Here is a 17,534-nt window from a genome sequence, read left to right on the forward strand (position 1 = left end):
TGGCTTTGAAAAACACATGGTTGTGTTTCTGAAGCTATATTTATAAACATGTGACTAAAAACTGGGTTTAATCTAATTATGGATTTTTATTCATTTAATTTCCAAATAGTAACCTTGACTGCGGCTTAGAGAGGAATTACCTTTTGAAACTCAGGGGTGGTGCCGGACAGATTCGTTTTTTTCCTAAAAAGATGTTCCTTACTGCAAATTGTAACAATTCATTATAAAAGATGATTAAATTATATCAAAATGTAACACTAATTTCCCAGTAGAACACCCACACAGGGAACTAATTAGAAATAGCTCCTCTGTGTAAACAAATCTTTGTACCAATTAGTAGCCAGTCAAGTCAGGAAACTCCCTTTCTCTAGGGGAAAAACATTTTTTTTTTAGCATTGCTTTACTTTGCTGCTGGCTGCAAATTCTCTCCAGTTCTGTAGCAATGCATGGTATTTACAACTTATATTTCAGAGAGTTTGATGGGAACTTGGTCAAGATTTGGAAAAAAAAAATGGCAGTAGGAGACCCATAAAAATTACAGAACCAGGACTTCAAAAGGGATGTGAACAAATCCTGCTCTCTGCCTAAGCCAATTCTGTCCCAAGGGTTTACCCAGACCAGAACAATAACAGTGAAATGACTCAAAACAAACAGTGGAGTAAATGAAAAAAGTACATGGGAAGAATTATTCTCAATTGTTGTTCTATAATGAGAAAAGCAAACAAATAAAAACCTCAAGGCGAGAATATTATGCCCAGATAGCATTCTGAAAGCATCAGTGAGGTGCAAGAGTAAAACTGCATAAAGGATGGTATTCAAGGGGGGCTGAGTGTTCATTTATCATTGATGATGTTCAAATCTGCTCAACAGCTGTTCTGTGCAAGCCTGAAAGTACTAGAGTTGACTCTTACCTTGTTGAGGATGATCCAGAGCCTTCCCAATACTTAGACAGAGGCTGCAATCTGTGAATTTTAAAATTTATTTAAAAGGATTGTTATCAATGAAACAGTTTTAATTACTGAGTAAAAATCAGAAAAGTTACTTAAATGCCTTCAATAGAGAATAACTTCCCTTTTTTCAAAAGCAAAGAGCACTCTGCAAGGTGTCTTCTACCGTGCATTACTCCCAGAGCCAAAGGTCAATTAATCTCATACTGCCACACACCAGGGTAGTGAACTACTGTTGCAGGAACACCTCAGGACAGGGAAAGGACTGGCAGCACCTCACAGAACCCAGAAACCCACCCTTTCCCATAGAGAAGTGATGTAGTAAGAGACAACTTCTGACCCTCCAGTGCAAAAACCAGCTCTAAATACCATTGTTTTGTCCCCTTACCTTTTGACCCAACAACAACAAAAATGACAGGTCTGAAAGACTCTCTAATTCCAGCATTGATTACATTTATATAGAAAAACTAAATTTTGGAAATAAAAACCCATCAACTATCAAGGAGAACCTCCTTTTCAGCTGAATTATAAAATTACAAAACTTTTGCAACTTACACAGAATAGCTATCCCTCAGCACAACTTAAGTAGTAACTAGGACTGAATTAGCTTTTTAATCAAATACACACAACATTCTGGAAGTCTGCTTTTTAATCTTTTAAAAAAATTATCTCAGATATCTAAATTTCTTTCAATATAAAACAAAATGAAACACAAAATCAAACGGGATGTAAAAACAATGTCAGTGTAATTCACGGGGTTAATGTGATTAGCAGGTATGAAAGGGGCATTAAAAAGAAGACTACGAACAGATGCCAGGAAGCATTTCTTGTTCGTGAGCAATAACTGCACGGAATGGGCTGCAAGGCAAGTTCACTGAGGTATCACATTTGGATTGAGATGCCATCGAGTGGGAAAGCCGATGCCATGGAAGGGAAGGAGGATAAACTACTCTGAAAAGTTTAGAGTTTCCAGTTTCATATCTTTAAAATATTCCTTTTAAAGTGGAGATAAACATCCCAAGATTGGTATCAAGAGTTTTCCATAGGAAAGCTGAGGGGAATGAAGAGGAACAACAATTTAATGAGTTTAGAAAATAACTAAATATCAAGATACTCCTTACAACACTGTTACATAACCACAGGGTGAAGAAACATATTTATGAGCAACTGCTCCTGTCCTTGGGAGAATTTGTGAGTCAGAAAGAAAGTAAAGTGATCATTTCTTAAACACCAGCCTGATAAAAATGGACTGAAATAAATAAGGCACTCTTTTCTACTTTAGTAGAAACCTTAATGCCGCTTTAAGGGAAGGATGTTAAGAAGGAGGCATCACATATTAACACAGAAGAGAAAATTCTCTTTTACTACTTTGGCAAGATCCAGCAAGTCAATTTATCCATAGTTAAAATGCATTTATACAATGAAACATGGGAGTCAGTTCAGTTCCCTCAGTGTAGTAGTCTGGGGGACCTGCTGGGAGTAAAGCTTATTATCCACCTAGGGATTTGAGCAGTCGTAGTTCACAACCAATTTGACTTAAGGAAAAACACAGCTGCTATTTTGAAAGTTTCCTGCTGTGTAAGAAATAATTAAGGCTGTACAATCAGTATTCAAGTAAGCATAAATAGCAAAGATGTTAAATTAATTCTATTTGGAAATAAAGAGTTAAGTGAAGCTGCATTACAGAACAGAATACATAATGTTGTAGTTCAAAGGCAAAAGAGAAGAGTTAAATGAGATGAAGTGTGCATCAGAGGTCAAACTCTCAATCCTAAATATGCAACCACAACATTATTTCATGTTTTAAAGTCCTTTACTCAAGAAGTAGAAAGTAAAAGTTCCAAAATGAAGCAATGAATTCTATTCTGATTTAAAATACAAAAAAGGAGCAGCAGCTGAACACACTTATCTATGTATAAACTGAAAAAGCACAGAATCCTTAAAACTTCTACTACCAAGCCAGTACTATTTAAATATTACGCAGAAAAAAGCGAGAGATGTCAATGGCAATATAGGTAATTCAGGGCAGCTCATCCTTAGAGCATCCTGACCTGCACTTCCAATTCTCTCCCCACACAACCCTCAAAGCACAAACTGCACCAGGAATTCCCAGCCCAGGGATGGCACTCAGCCTTGTCACTGTCAGTGTGGGGACTGGGAGCTCAGTTTCTGATTGCTGGACCACTTCCAGGTGGAGAAATACATGACAAGGTTACCAAGAAGCCTATGCCATCCCAGCAGCTATTCCTCGTGTCCTGCAGAAGCGAGGTGGTGAGACAGATGGCTGTGCTCTACTGACTAGAGTCAACCCTTGAGCTGTCTGTTGGACCAGACACTGTTAAGTCATTAGGATGCTAATAGCTTTAACACTGCTTAAAGTAAAAAACACCCACACACAAAACTTCACACCCTACAGTTTTTGCTAAATATAAGGTTAGACTTGCACCTCCCTGACAGGAGGCAAACAGACAATTAGAAGAAGAGGGCTGAGACATCTGCTTAAGACAGGGATTCCCCAGGGAAAAGCTAAGGATCATGCCAACTCAGGTTTGCACTAGCATGTTGCTACTGCTCCTTTAGCTAACAGAAGGCAAAGCTTAGGCCAGGGATAAATTTTACTCTACTGCCAGGATATACATCCTCTGGTTGAGGATGTTGTAGATGCCATCTGCTTAACATTCAGTTTATTCATTTTGATTTAAAATGCCAGGCCATAATTCTTCAAATATATTCTTTTTTTTTTTTAAACAAGTGCTTTCAAAATGGCTGATTATATTTGTGTATTCCCTGGGGCTTGTCTTATTAAAAAAATATGAAACTCAATTATTCTATGATTTTAAGTTGCTCTGGCTTATTTTTCCTGCTTTCCAGACAGCTTCTCACTTCCAGGCTTGAAAGAATTTTTCTTCTACCTTCCTAAGCACACAGTGACAATGCTGCCACTGCCTTCCCAAAGAAGCTGCTGAATCCCAGCTTCCTGGAAAGCAGGATCTGTGGCCACATATATGTCAAAAAATAAAACAGACCAGGGCACACAGCCATGTTCTGGGCTTGGAACCAGCAAACATGTCACAGCTTGAAGCTGGACAACTAAAATCCTACTCCTCCATACAGCCTGGCCAGATCCAAACAGCCTTTTGGAAATGGTCCATAGTGTCTCCTAACCCCAGAACTATGCTTGGGCATTATCTGGGAGAGTGTTAGTTGGCATAGAACAAAACTGTGTCATGAGAAGTACTAAAAATGTAACAGTAGAGTTGCATGCCATATCCACTCCTCATTTAGTTCCTACTATGAACGTGCATCACAAATACAGTACCCAGTTATTTCTGGAGAACATAATTTTTAGAAGTTAATTCCATAACCAGCCAAATGCATTTCAGAATTAACAAGTCACCCTCACCTAGGTGGTTGTTGCTTTCAGATCAGGGGAACAGAACCACATAAACATAAGAGCTGAGCATTTGTGTTTCCACAGGTGTCATAGGCAACACAAGTGAAAATTTGCACTCTCTAGGTTTTGGAGCTTTTTAATGTGTTCAGATGGACTGAACATGAGCATCTGATTTCTTAATTTCGGCAAGCCTGGATTGCTGCCAGTAGAACATTGGCCCTGACTGTCAGTTGGTATGAAGTGGGCATAGCTCTATCAACTGCATCCCAATGCACAGCTGAGACTCTGCTTCTCCAAGCTTCACCCACATCGTGGTGATAGGCAAGGAAGAAATTCATCTTACAAGATCAATGCTTACAAGCATTTTAAGAACAAATCTTTTTTTTCGATAATTCACAAAGTTATGTATGTCTTCACAAATTTGTTTCTTTTGTCGAAGTCAGAAATCAAATTAATTACTTAAAAAAACTTCATGCAAACCTGAATTGTAAGCACTTGCCCTTATTTTTCTCAAAAAGGAACACAATCAAGAAGTTCTTGTAAACACCAGAGAGGCACATAAAACCTTCCAAAGGAAAACACAACTAATGTGGTGCAAATCTGGATGTAAATATTGTACTTGGCCAGAATTACTGTGTGTAAAACTTTGTATAGATGTGATTATGCAGTGTCATAGGGGACTGAAAAATCATCCTGACAGTACAAAAACATACAACCCTTTCACAACTGCTGACCTACAGATCATCATCTTCAGTGCCAACTCCTTACCTTGGAGTCTTAAGTGCAATGGTATTGTATTTCGGGTTTCCATGGCAAGGTTTTGGTAGTGGGGAGGGCAGTGAGGGGGAACAGGACAGAATGACACAACTCGCCACTGGCTAAGGACAAGCCCATCAGTGATGGTGGCAGCACCTCTGGGATAACTGAGTTAAGAAGGGGGGAAAAAAAACTGCTGCAGAACAGCAGCCAAAGAGAGAAGTGAGAGCATGAAAGCAACAGCCCTGCAGACCCAAGGTGAGTGCCAGAGGGGCAGGAGGTGCTCCAGGCACTGGAGCAGAGATCCATCAGCAGCCCCTGGTGCAGCCCACGGTGAGGCAGCTGTGCCCCTGCAGCCCATGGAGGCACACGGCAGAGCAGAGATCCACCTGCAGCCCATGGAGAACCCCACCCCCGAGCTGGTGGATGTCTGGAGGAGACTGTGACTCTGTGGGAAGCCCCTGCTGGAGCAGGCTCCTGGCAGGACCTGTAGCCCTGTGGAGAGAGGAGCCCACACTGCAGCAAGCTGTTCCTGAAGGACTGCATCTTGAGGGAGGGATCACATTGGAGCATTTCATGAACTGCAGGCCATGGGAAGCACTCATGTTAGGAAAGTTCATGAAGGACTGTCTCCTGTGCGAGGGACCCCATGCTGGAGAAGAAGAGGAATGTGAGGAGGAAGGAGTGGCAGAGGTGGGCTGAACTGACTGCAACCTACATTATCTGTCCCCCTGTGTTGCTTGAGGGAAAGAAGTAGAGAATTTGACAGTGAAGTTGAGTACAGGAAGAAGAGTAGGGTGGGGAGAAGGTGTTTTAAGATTTGGATTTATTTCTCATTATCCTACTCTGATATGATTGGTAGTAAGTTAAACTAATTTCCCCAAGTGAAGTCTGTTTTGCCCATGACAGTCACTGATGAGGGATCTCTCTCTGCCCTTATCTCAGCCCACAAGCTTTTCATTATGTTTTCTCTTCCCTGCCCACCTGAGGAGGGCAGTGACAGGGCAGCTTTGGTGGGCACCTGCCATCCAACCAGGGTCAACCCACCTCAGTATTGACAAAACTGCTTATTACTCTGTAAAACCTTGAGCACCCATTTATAACTGTTGGGATAGCAGCTGCCAATCTGGTCCAGTGGGTCCATCTAATAATCCACCTAATAACCATCTGCTCCAACCTAATAGTCCCAGATGAACTCCTACACTCTGATTTACCAGTGAATACTTTAATTGTAGTGTCTTGAACTACAGGTACAATTTCAGTCTTCCAAAGAGATGAAAAGATGACAAATGTATCTCAACAGTGACATCAACACAACTAAAGACCATTACTCCAATAAACCATAAAACCATCAGATGTTTCAAGAAAAACAACCAAAAGTCTAAAACACAACAAAAACCCACCCACATATGTGAAGTAAAAAATTTATTAAATCCCAGTGATGATAACACTGCAGGCATGAGACAGACATCTGTTTTTCAAAGATCTTGGCCTACACCCTAGTTCTGATGTAAAAAATCCCCAAAAACAACAGCTAGAGAGAAAAAAAGAAAAAATTACTTTAGATCCATAATTAGTATGGTCCTTTTGCTCTGTTCCCAGGATACCTACTAGAAAACGGTGATGCTAGGAAATATAGGAAATGACTGTTCATTACTAAGATCTTAATTTTCTCCAGCTCCCTTTGGACTCCTTGACAAAATGCTTCAATTCATATGAAAGTACATGTTTGGGTTGAAGATCTCCATTTTTCATAGTTGTCAAAGAAAAAAGTCTGGTTTGCACAGACACATCTATTTTGCTGTGATTTCTAAAACATCTTGTGTTGGAGTGAGCAAGAAGAGAGACATCTGATTTATATGCCCCCATGTCAAATCGCTTCACAGCATCAGTAAATAAAGGGAACGTGCAAGGCTGACTAAATCCAAGCTGATCAATACTGTGAAATATTGACTCAGAGATGGCTTTGAACACACACACACACAGGACTTTAGCTGGCAGCATGGTTGGACTTGACCATCCTGGTGCTTGCTCTGCACTCTGATGTAGAATCAGGAGCCCATCAAACACCACCTAGTGACCCATGCCAGAAACTGGGTGGAACTCTTTAAAGTTGCTAATTGCCTAAAACTGTAACCCTCGTCAGTGAGAGGGCTATGCTTTTTGTCAGAATATGTCAAAGGAACTCTTGCTTTATTGTACACTGAGAGTCACTGTGAGACTGCAGAATAAGAGAGCTCAAACGTTTTGTGAAAAGGCACAGAGGTGTCCAGATTTGATCTCTGAGCAAGTCTTCAGAGTATCACCCAATTAGCCTGTTTTCTGGAAAAACTGGAGATGAAGATTTTAACAGTGCAAAATTAAGCAATGAATTCAGGCATGCCTACCTACAGTCACTGGCACGAGATGGGAGAATACCACATACAGTCATTCCTTAACAACCAGCAGGAAAGTGTCTGCAGGTTTGAAGGATAGCCTAATCCCTAAGAACTGAAGTTATCTCCTTTCCAAACTCATTTATATCCCTTCCCTTCAGAATCTCTCATCCATGCAGAAAAAAAAAAAAAAGAAAAAAAAAGTTATTATAAGAATGAAATGTTTGATTTCAATGTCACTTAAAGGAAATACTACCACATACTTTGCTCGTAATACCACATTAAACACAGAGAGCTGAATGTTTTGTACCATGTACAAGAAACAAAGCTACCTGAATAATTTCCCCCCCTCGTGCCCCCCTCCCTCTGGCCCCAACCTCATCTTGTGATTCTCTCTAAAGCGAGTCATATGGCAGCACTTTTCTCCTTTTATGGGCAAAAAAAAAAGGAGAAAGGAAGTCAGCAGCTGAGCAGGACTGCACTGCCACATGAATTAAGCAGCCCAGAGTTGTGCTGCTCCTCTTGCATCCCTACCTCAGTGCTTTATGGATAGGTACTCTCAGAGAGGGACACTATGAATCAGCTTCCACTTAATGCATATATAATTACATGTCACTGAGTGTTTCATGCTGAACCCGTCACCACAGCATGCATTAGAAACCAAAGGATAGAAGGCATGTAATATATTTGCATTTGCTTATCTACCATCTCCTTCCTTTGTCTGAATGTCCTGTCAATAGCAGGAAAACCTCTTCTTTGGGAAACAGCTGTAGTGATAGTATGACACTGAGCAGCAATAAAATTATAGTACTTTCTGCTGCAAGAATTTACATGTGTCCCACACTGCCCCAGTGACTACCACCCACATCCACCTCGATCCTTTTTCTCAGCAGCTCTACAAGATGGAAGCTGGGAAAGTTATTAGTAATCCAGTTTAGCAAATTTGTCGCTTTTTTTAAGAGAGAGAACTGTGGAAATTTCATTAGCTTAATGTTAGGGAAAGGTAACATACAAAATTCCCTATGTATCAAGAATAAAAGCCTTATTGTTATTTTATCAATGGAAAGAAAGGAATCATTGTTTCTGCCTCAATAACTGATACTAAACAATATGAGGACTCACATCCATAAACAGCTATAGTATTGAGAAATTATAAAGAAACACACCTCCTCTCCATGCACAGGTGATGGGATCAAGAATTTGTAAGTACTCTCATGTCCCACCCAAGCATAGGCAGCAGCATCCATCAGCCAGAGCACCACAGTGTGCACATGGCCAGAGGCAGGACACCTGCTGTGAGTCTGGGAACACACCTGTCAGCCTTACAGGTATCATCCCTGAGTCAGAGCCACCCTGCTTTCCTCCAGCTCTTTATGGGCCCTCATTCTGAGTTTTATTTGACTATTACAACTTAATTTGACTACTAGAACTTAAACTTTGACTACTTTGTTTGGAAATGATGCTGAAAACAACTGAATTCAATTACATGAGCTATGTTTGCTGGGTCACAGCCCACACTTCAAAGTTAAAATGTAGATAAGCATTTCCAGGGTCAGAGGCCCTGTCCTCAAAACTTTTTTTTTTTTTTTTTTGGTTTTTTTTAGGAAGGAAGCAGTCTCCCTGGTTATCAGATTGTTATCAGGTCAGATCAGATGGCCAAAACAGCAGAGTTCAGTAAGGAGTTTAAAATTATCCCATCATTTTTTGAAGTCTAGCATTGCTATTACACAAAACATGGAACTTGTTAAATATATGTATATAAGCATATTTCTTACTGTTAAAGATTAACCATATACTCCTTAGAAGATTTGAAGTGTTACCACAGTTTATTTAATTCCCTATTGAAAATGTTGTTTCTTTATAAACATGGACTATTTCTTTTAAAAGTAGTATTTTAAACCTGTAGGTGTCCCTTTGCCTTATGAATAACTTAGAAGACGCTGAATAACAGCAACCGCCAAAGTACAAACACTTTATTACAATTGTGGTGACTCAGACTGTCAGGATTTGGCAGCCCACAGTGCTCCTCAGCAGCAGAACAAAAGGGGATTTTTTTTGGCAGTTTTACTTTTAGTTCAGTAAAGGACAACATGATACTGTCTGTGCCTTAATGAATCAAAACCTCTGTAAAACAAAGGCGTAAGTATTCAGACCCCAATCATTTTCTGTCTCACAGTATAAAAACGGACAAACATATTACCTGTACGTGTAGGACCTCTAATATGTGTGCTCTGTCCTTGTCTTTCAGGGAAAAAAATAAAATTAATAAAAGCAGTAAGATTATCTAGTTATGGAAATACACATCAGTTCTACAGGCAACACAGTCCCAAAATACTTCAAGATCAGGAAATATTTTCTGTTTTCCTGTCGAATACAAGAGATGCTGATGTAAAAAATTCTAAACGGATTTCACCTTCACTAACTAAAAACATGAACCCCATAGACCTAAGCATTGCACTATAGTAACACAATCTCTTGTATTCAGAGCATAAAACACATTTTGAGGGAGACTCATTTCCCAACACCCCCATCACAATCTCATCTGGAACAGCAAAACTGTCCCCGCAGTAATTGGTGTTACAGAGCCCTGCTGCAGCACAGCCTTGTGAGAGGGTGAGGGAAGTGTTCCAGTCAGTCCTACAGGGCTTTTATGAGTTAATAATAAAAACATAGGGAAAACGGTTACAAAATATCAGAACCCATTTCCTCTGCCACCATCAATTATTAGGGAGAGGACTTATTCCCAGAAGCTTCTAAAGATGCCAATATCCATCATGAAATCTGTATCTGAAGAAGTCGCCAACTGCCTACAGATGATCCTTGAAGCAAAACACTGCAATTACAGAGCAATACAGCACAGGGAGTCAGACCGTGTGTATGTGGGTGGGACAAAGTGTAACAGACAAAATTAGACTGTTCCTGGAAATACAACATAACAAATTTAACAGTCTAGCCTTCTCAAATATGAAGAGATCTCACAGCTCTGAGAAATGTTATAGAATTTTCCCCTTGCCATTGTTTCCCTCCCCAGTTTCCACAGCATTATAGCAATCCCCTCTGAAAAATTAGGACCAACAGATCACCCACACCAAATAAATACTACTGTATGTCTCCTATGGAGGCTATTTAAACACAATTCTGGAACCAATTTACTGGAGATAGAATCATACGGATCAGTTATCAGAGAAAATTTTCCTTCTTCCTCAGTCAGTTCTGCTCTGTAAGTGGCACTACCACTCAGCATTTCGATACCAGCTAAAATCAGTAATGAATTTTTGCCCCACAGCTCCACACCATTATTAACATGCACGAGAGAAACCAGAAGATGAACTTTCTCCCCTCTTCCCAGAAAGCCATTAACTGAAGCTAACCTTCCAGATTTTATCTGGGGCAGCTGCAAAATGAAAATTATAATTATCAAGCTAGACATTAAAAACACAAAAAGCAGGTTTGCTTTGAAATATCTTTGAAAAACATTAAAATAACCCCTCCCTCCCACTTCTCAGTATAACCACATTCAGCTTAAGCAACAATAGTCTTAGGACTCTACTGGGCTCAGTTCAGCTGCAGAGGCAAATAGTACTGAGCTGTTTTAAAATATCCCAGTAGGTACTCCAGGATGTGGGCCTATGCAGGACATGGGTTTTCCAGCCTCCTTGCATCTGCTAACCAAGTATAGATGCAACAGACGTTGCAAAGCATCCCATCAAAGAAAAAACATTTACACTGGACAACTGAATCAAACCAGACTCAAATTGTGTCCTAAACCCAAAAGACCTTCTCTGGAAGTCCTTAGTCTTGCTGAATTCTGGCCTTCATCCCTTCAAAATCTATACTCATCATAGATTTACTAATCCATGTGAGTCTAGAAGCCCAAATTGGACTCACAGGAGAATTTTGAGCATGGCTGCAACATATTTGGGTATATAAGGGAAAGTAAGATAACTCGGAGAGCAAGCAGGAAGCCATCTAACCTAACAGGTAAGAAAGTTGTGAAGGTTGTACCTTAAACTGATGTCACCTATTCCTGGAAGCTGAAGAGGTACCTATGTTATTAAAAAGGGTTGTAAAACCCTCAGGCCTCTCTAGAAGCAAGATACAAAGTCATTCCTTTCACAAGCTCCCAAGGAAAGGAGTCATGCAATTTTGAAGTTTCGGATGAGAGGGCAGGAGCATGCCCTTAAGCACCACCGAGCTATCTAAAAGCATCAGGAAAGCAACCACAGAGGAAGTAGAAGTGGGTGGTAGGCTCTTTTCAGGTTGAGAGACTGGCTCCCAACCACATCTCTGCACACCAGGGTAGTGCCCTAAACCACAGGCTATTGTCTGTCCTAAGACTATTCCTGCTGAAGTTATGAAATGGAAAAATATTTACTGGATGAAAGAATGAAACACCTATAGAAACCAGGTTTCTCTCACCTGAATGCTTTAATCACAGGGCAGGAGTCACTCTCCCTCTGGCCTAATTACTGTTTTGTTCTGGGTATTTTTCCACAGGTTGCAGGTTAAATAAAGGACAGCTTATGACACACTGTTTCACTCTCTCGGGAAGAGGGTGATGTGAGCTCAAGGTACTTAAAGCTGAAAAGGACAGAGAATAAAGTGTCACACAATGAATATGGGATGCAACTAATGCACCATAAAACATGAAGAGAGATTAACATCATTGCAAATGCTTCTACTCAAGTTTGAGTAAATAGCTTACACTTATTTCTTAGCAAAACAAGCTTTTCTAATCCTGAGGGAACATTCCCATCTCTGGATGCCAAAGGCAGTGAGGCAGGAAAGAGATTCCACTCTCCAGAACAGCCTCGGTGGTAACAGCTATGGATGGATGCAAAATGGAAGCTCTGCATCTCATTTTCTTCACAGTAAAAATTGTAGAAAAGTGTGCTTTCAGACACGGGTTTTAGGACCATCAACCTCAGCTTTGAGGCATCTAATTGTAAAATAGGCCACTCAAATAATTTATGAATTCAGGCAGTAACACAGCAGAGAGAAGGATTTCCCCCCTGCCCAAATCCCATAAATTATATATAAGAAAGCTTCTAACAACTATTTAAATTTTAAGTTAAACCTTTGTGTATCAGAGAGATACAGGACAGTACAGAATGACTTTTATCTAAAATAAGTCTACACATTCCCTTAAAACACCAAACCACCTCCACGGTGTTATTATATTGTGTGAACTTACACTCTGCCATCCCGAGCTCACCACAGAAAAATGGGATGAAACTCAAGATTCCAGTATGCTCCATGCCATATTCTAGACATGACAACTCCCATGCTGTATGGATGCTATGGATACTCTTCACCAGGTCTGAGGAACACGTGTTCATGAATCACATTTATTAACCCAAGACTTGAACCAAACCAGACTAGCACTTATGACAGGCACACATAACACCACAACCTGCACTGCTACTGGAACCTTCAAAATTTACTTTTCATACACTATAAACATCATCAATTCCTTACACAGATTTACTCAAAGATAATCCTGGGACTTATGCATTAGCTTCACTTTTTGCGCTGCTGATCATCCAAACCATGTTGTTAAAAGTCTACCTGTCCATGATGAAAAGCACTACAGAAGTACTGTAGTGGACAGGAGGGGGAAAAAAAAAAGGTAATATACATAAAGAAGTCCCTCAGAGCACTGGTTTTCTAGTCTATTGACAAGTTTATAAATTAGACAAGAGTAGTTTAGTTGTTAGCATGCAAAAGTAACCATTCCTGAGTTAAGGTAAGGCTGACTGATGTTTAACTAAATCTCATGGTTGGTATCCTCATGATGGCATCATTTCTTAACGTTTTAAACCCACAATACTAAATACTAAATTACTGCTACCACTTTAAATCAAGAACTTGTATTGAGCAGTATGTAAAGACAGAAAATTAGGCACATTTTTCATTTTAACTGGAAGTGAGAATTGGAATTTTATGTAAGTAGAAGAATAGTAAATTCTTGGTACTTCATAAGAATTAGGACCTGTACAACTCAAATCAGTCACATTGTGCTCATTATTCACACGAGTGCAGAGCAGCATCTATTACAATTTTAATTTAAACAACAAAATTCAAATTTATGACTGCATTTTTTTGCAGCTCTCAAACTGCCCCATATATTAAATATTTTAATTCATGCCTCTCAAACTGTTTTCTCTGATTTAGTGTTACTGTTTTGCATTCCTAGATAACATGAGTAGAAAGCACTGCTAAAAGAATGATTGATAATATTGAAATGGATCCAAATACATACTGAATTCAGTACAGAGGAAACACTAAGAGGTTTGGCTGCTTCAAATTAACATATATTGTTAGCATCCATACACCACTATCCACTGATGTTATAGGTCCCAGTAACATACTCAGTTTGTCCCAACGGGATTTTAAAAGGAGACTTAATGATGTCTGGATCATATATAGGGTTTGGATATAGAATAGTATTTTTCTAGTTTGTATAAAATGTGAACTGAATGATTAAGTTCGTGTGCTATTGCATGTAATATGCATCCATTGCTAAAGAATGCCAGTATTCCACAAAAATAGTTTACAGTTTCTCAAAAAACTCTAATTAGAATGGCATTTGGAAGTAGATAAAAATATGACAGAGGTCTTACTTATAGTATTTGTATACCTACAAAATATTATTTCTGTCCAAGTATAGGAATTTTTATTCATCTAAATAACATCTAGTATTTTTGACAGACATTTTAAGCTCATTTTGTATATCACATAACCTGGAAATCTGCAACATATTGCACATGCAAATCCTCAATGTCTTTGTAAGGCTGCCATACTGCTGAGGACAAGATATTTCAGCCTGACAAAACAGCGTCAAAAATGATGTCATGAGGACAAGCTAAGCACACTAACAATGAATTATCTTCTCACCACTGTAAAATTCACTAATAGGCTCACTGTCATGGCAAAATGACATCTGACGACAGTAACTATGCAGTAGTATCCAAGATGATCACCATTTTTCCTTTCTTACTTAATCAAGGAGGTTTTATTCTAATTACTGACATACATTGTCTTTTTAATCGCTTGTGGTTTGTTTATTTTCAGTTTTTAATAAAGAGCATAAGTTCACGGGGCAATAAACAAAGCATCACTGCAAAAGCAGCAGCAGAGGAGGGTACTGGAAAAGTACACAGCAGAATACAATCAAATATTGCAGAGTCTTTGAGAAACCGTATAAGTAACTCAGAAAGCCTTGCTTATACTTGCCATCGTCTACATCAAGTGAAACTTTACAGACCAGCGGTTAAACAATACTACAGCAGTTCAAATTGAAGAATTTTATTCTTAGTTGCTACCTTATGCTTTTTATAAAGTTAAGTCAAACCTTTCATGATGTTCCCATAATCTGTAATTTCATTTCATTAAAACATATTTTTAAAGTCTACTGTAGGAAGTAGTAGGACTTTATCACCAGTTTTTAATTTGGGCCTTGTGAGATGGGGGAGCGGGGGTATTACAGGAGAGTAGAAAGCAGATTTAAACACAAGAAATTACAAGGTTTATTTTTTAAAATTACTTTTAAAAAGTACATTGCTGATGTAACAGTCTTCCTTACATTTCATAGAAATACGAAAGTTACCGTAACAGAGAAAAGGGAAGTATCAGCTCAGTTCTTCCCTGTGTAACAGGAGTTGGGGTATTTTTGCAGAGCTGTGCTGAGCATGTGAAAATCTTTGCCCACAAGGCAACCTCATGTCACGACAGCATTTCATTCCAAATCTCCCCACCTAAGAGTTCACTGCCAAAGCAATTTTCATTTTTTTCTGGCCTTGCAGATGATCAAAACAGAAGGAGTAAAGCAAACACATCTGTCCCACTTAACCTACCCTTTCCCCAAACACATATAAACTGCCTTTAGAACTGGTAACAAAAACAGATAGTCTGTATGGCAATTAGAGACTAGGAACAGGCTGGAAACCAACTCACATCATCACCCTCGGCAAGTTATTAGCAGCACCACTGAAAGCCTGTGCAGTTAAGTGACTCGCTGTGTTGCCAGTGAATTATGGAGCATTCGATTTTGCACAGTGGCGTAATGTATTACTGAGACCTTAGCAGAACAAACCCCAGATTGAAAAAAAAGTAAAAGTAAACGGTCTTGGAATCAAATTAGGAGAAAAATAATAATAGGAAGAATAGATGCAACCGAGCTATCTGTTCACTGTAACACCTCCCAACATGGACAGCGATTCAAACGAGATGAATGCAGCATTACAGAACCTGTCTTTCATCTCCTGTCTAGATACATCCCTCTGGAAACACCACGCTTATGGCACCCCGCATCCAGCAACCACCAGCAGCTGGAACAGAAAGTTTTCGGTACAATCAAAGTTTGACGCTTAATCTCCCTTTGCCCCGCACCGCACTCAGTCCAGCCAGGCACAGCGACGCGCTGTCTGACCGACAGCCCGGGCCAGCGCGGAGCTCCGCCGGGCTCCCCCAGGCCCTGCCGCGGGCACAGCCGGCTCCCGCACCCGCGCTGCTCGTCCCTGCGGCCGCGGCGGCTCCGGCATCCACCGCCCGGCAGCAAAAACCCGGAGGCGCCTACCCGGGAGAGCCAGTGGCCGGGGAAGCGTCTCCCCGGCTGGGCGAGGCCAACCGGGAGCCTCCGCTCGGGCTCGCACCGCACCCGATGCCTCTCCGAGCGGGGCTGGGGGCGAATCCGGCCCCCCGGCGCTCACGGCCCCGGGGCCGCTGGCAGCGCTCCGGGGCCGGCGCTTCCCAGGCAACAGTTGGCTGTGTCCCTCCGCGTCCCCCCGCCACCGCCCGCAGCCCCCGCGGTGCGAGGGCAGGGGCACCGCGGGGAGGGTGACCCGGGGCCGGAGAGCGGGCACAAAGGCGGCTGCGGAGGTTCAGGGGGCGAGGGGAGCGGAGAAACTCCGGGGCTGCAGCGCGCCGTCCCCGCCCCGCCGCGATGCGGGGGCGCCGAGAGAAGGAGCGGCAGAGGTGGCTCAGCCCCCACCCCGTGCAGCCCCCGGGCGGGCGGCAGCCCCCGTTTCCGCCGTGCCTCCCCGCTCTTACCTGGGCCGCCCGTCGCCGCTGGCCGCCGCAGGTACCCTCGTCCATCCCCCGCCGCTGCCTCCGAGTCAGCCGCCGGCGCTGCGGCGCGGCCCAGCCCGCCCGGCCCAGCGCGACGCTGGCAGACCCGCCCCGCCCCGCGGTGGCTGCGTGCGGCTCCCGCCGGCGGCCGCCCCGGGCGCGGCTCCCCGGACCCGCCTCCCGCCGCCACGGGGCGAGGCGGCCTCCGACGGGGATGAGGATGGGGATGGGGATGGGGATAGGGATAGGGGTAGGGGTAGGGATAGGGATAGGATGGGATGGGTCCCCCACCCAGTGCAGACCGCACGCAGGGGCGCCCTGGGTCCCCAGTCGGCGGGTCGGGGCGCTGGGGTGTCCGCTCAGGAATCAGTGCAGGGGTGCGTGTGGCTGTCACCCGCGCTGCGCCCCGCCGGGGAACATCGGCGCTGACCCAAACCCTCCCCGTTTCGTAGAGATTCCATCCCCCTCTCTCCGGTGGCCTCTGTTTCGGGGTGGGGGGAGGTGGGACGGGACGGTGTCTGTACAAACGCTGGAGTTCGGGACTTCACATACATTTTCTTTTTTTTTTTTTGTATTTCTGGCTTTGCAGAACACAGCGCTTCCTCAAGACGTCAAAACCAGATCTGAGCCCATTCACAGCTCGTGAAAATACTTTGTACTTCCTCTTGCTGTGCGGAGGGTTAAATGAGGTTAAAGTCGCCAGAACGGCTGTGCAGCACTCGGTTTCCCCCTTCCCCAAAAGCCAGTCTGTGCGTCATTAACAGCAAGAAAGAAAGCAAGAAAAGAAAAACAAAACAAAAAAACCTACAAGTGACAGTATTGGGAGTACAGTACAGAAATATCTTCTTATTTGTTCATACCAGGACTTTGCTTGCTGAGCTCTTTAATTGTGAGAAGCTGTGATGCTGACCACAAAGCTATCACAGCTCTATGCTTGTGAGCCTGAGAGTTCACAGCTGCCTCCTGCCTCGGGCAAATGTGTTGAGGAGAGCT

At 42.2% G+C, this 17,534-nt stretch overlaps 1 protein-coding gene across 7 annotated transcripts in view; it reads right to left on the bottom strand.

Annotated features, from left to right (window-relative positions):
* Positions 1 to 16,630, bottom strand: part of CYRIA (CYFIP related Rac1 interactor A) — a 54,867-nt gene extending 38,237 nt beyond the window's left edge. For 3 of the 7 annotated variants that reach the window (XM_039568800.1, XM_039568795.1, XM_039568799.1), the window contains exons 1-2: positions 16,524 to 16,629; positions 912 to 962 (exon numbers count right to left, since the gene is read on the bottom strand). The gene's annotated coding sequence lies outside the window, so the exon portion shown is untranslated. Of the gene's footprint in view, positions 1 to 140; positions 159 to 911; positions 963 to 11,891; positions 12,054 to 16,523 lie in introns of those variants that run through there. The other 4 variants (XM_039568797.1, XM_039568796.1, XM_039568798.1 and 1 more) reach the window with 4 other exon arrangements.
* Between the last annotated feature and the right edge of the window lie 904 nt (positions 16,631 to 17,534).

Source organism: Corvus cornix, chromosome 3, assembly GCF_000738735.6.
Source record: "Corvus cornix cornix isolate S_Up_H32 chromosome 3, ASM73873v5, whole genome shotgun sequence".
NCBI lineage: Eukaryota > Metazoa > Chordata > Aves > Passeriformes > Corvidae > Corvus > Corvus cornix.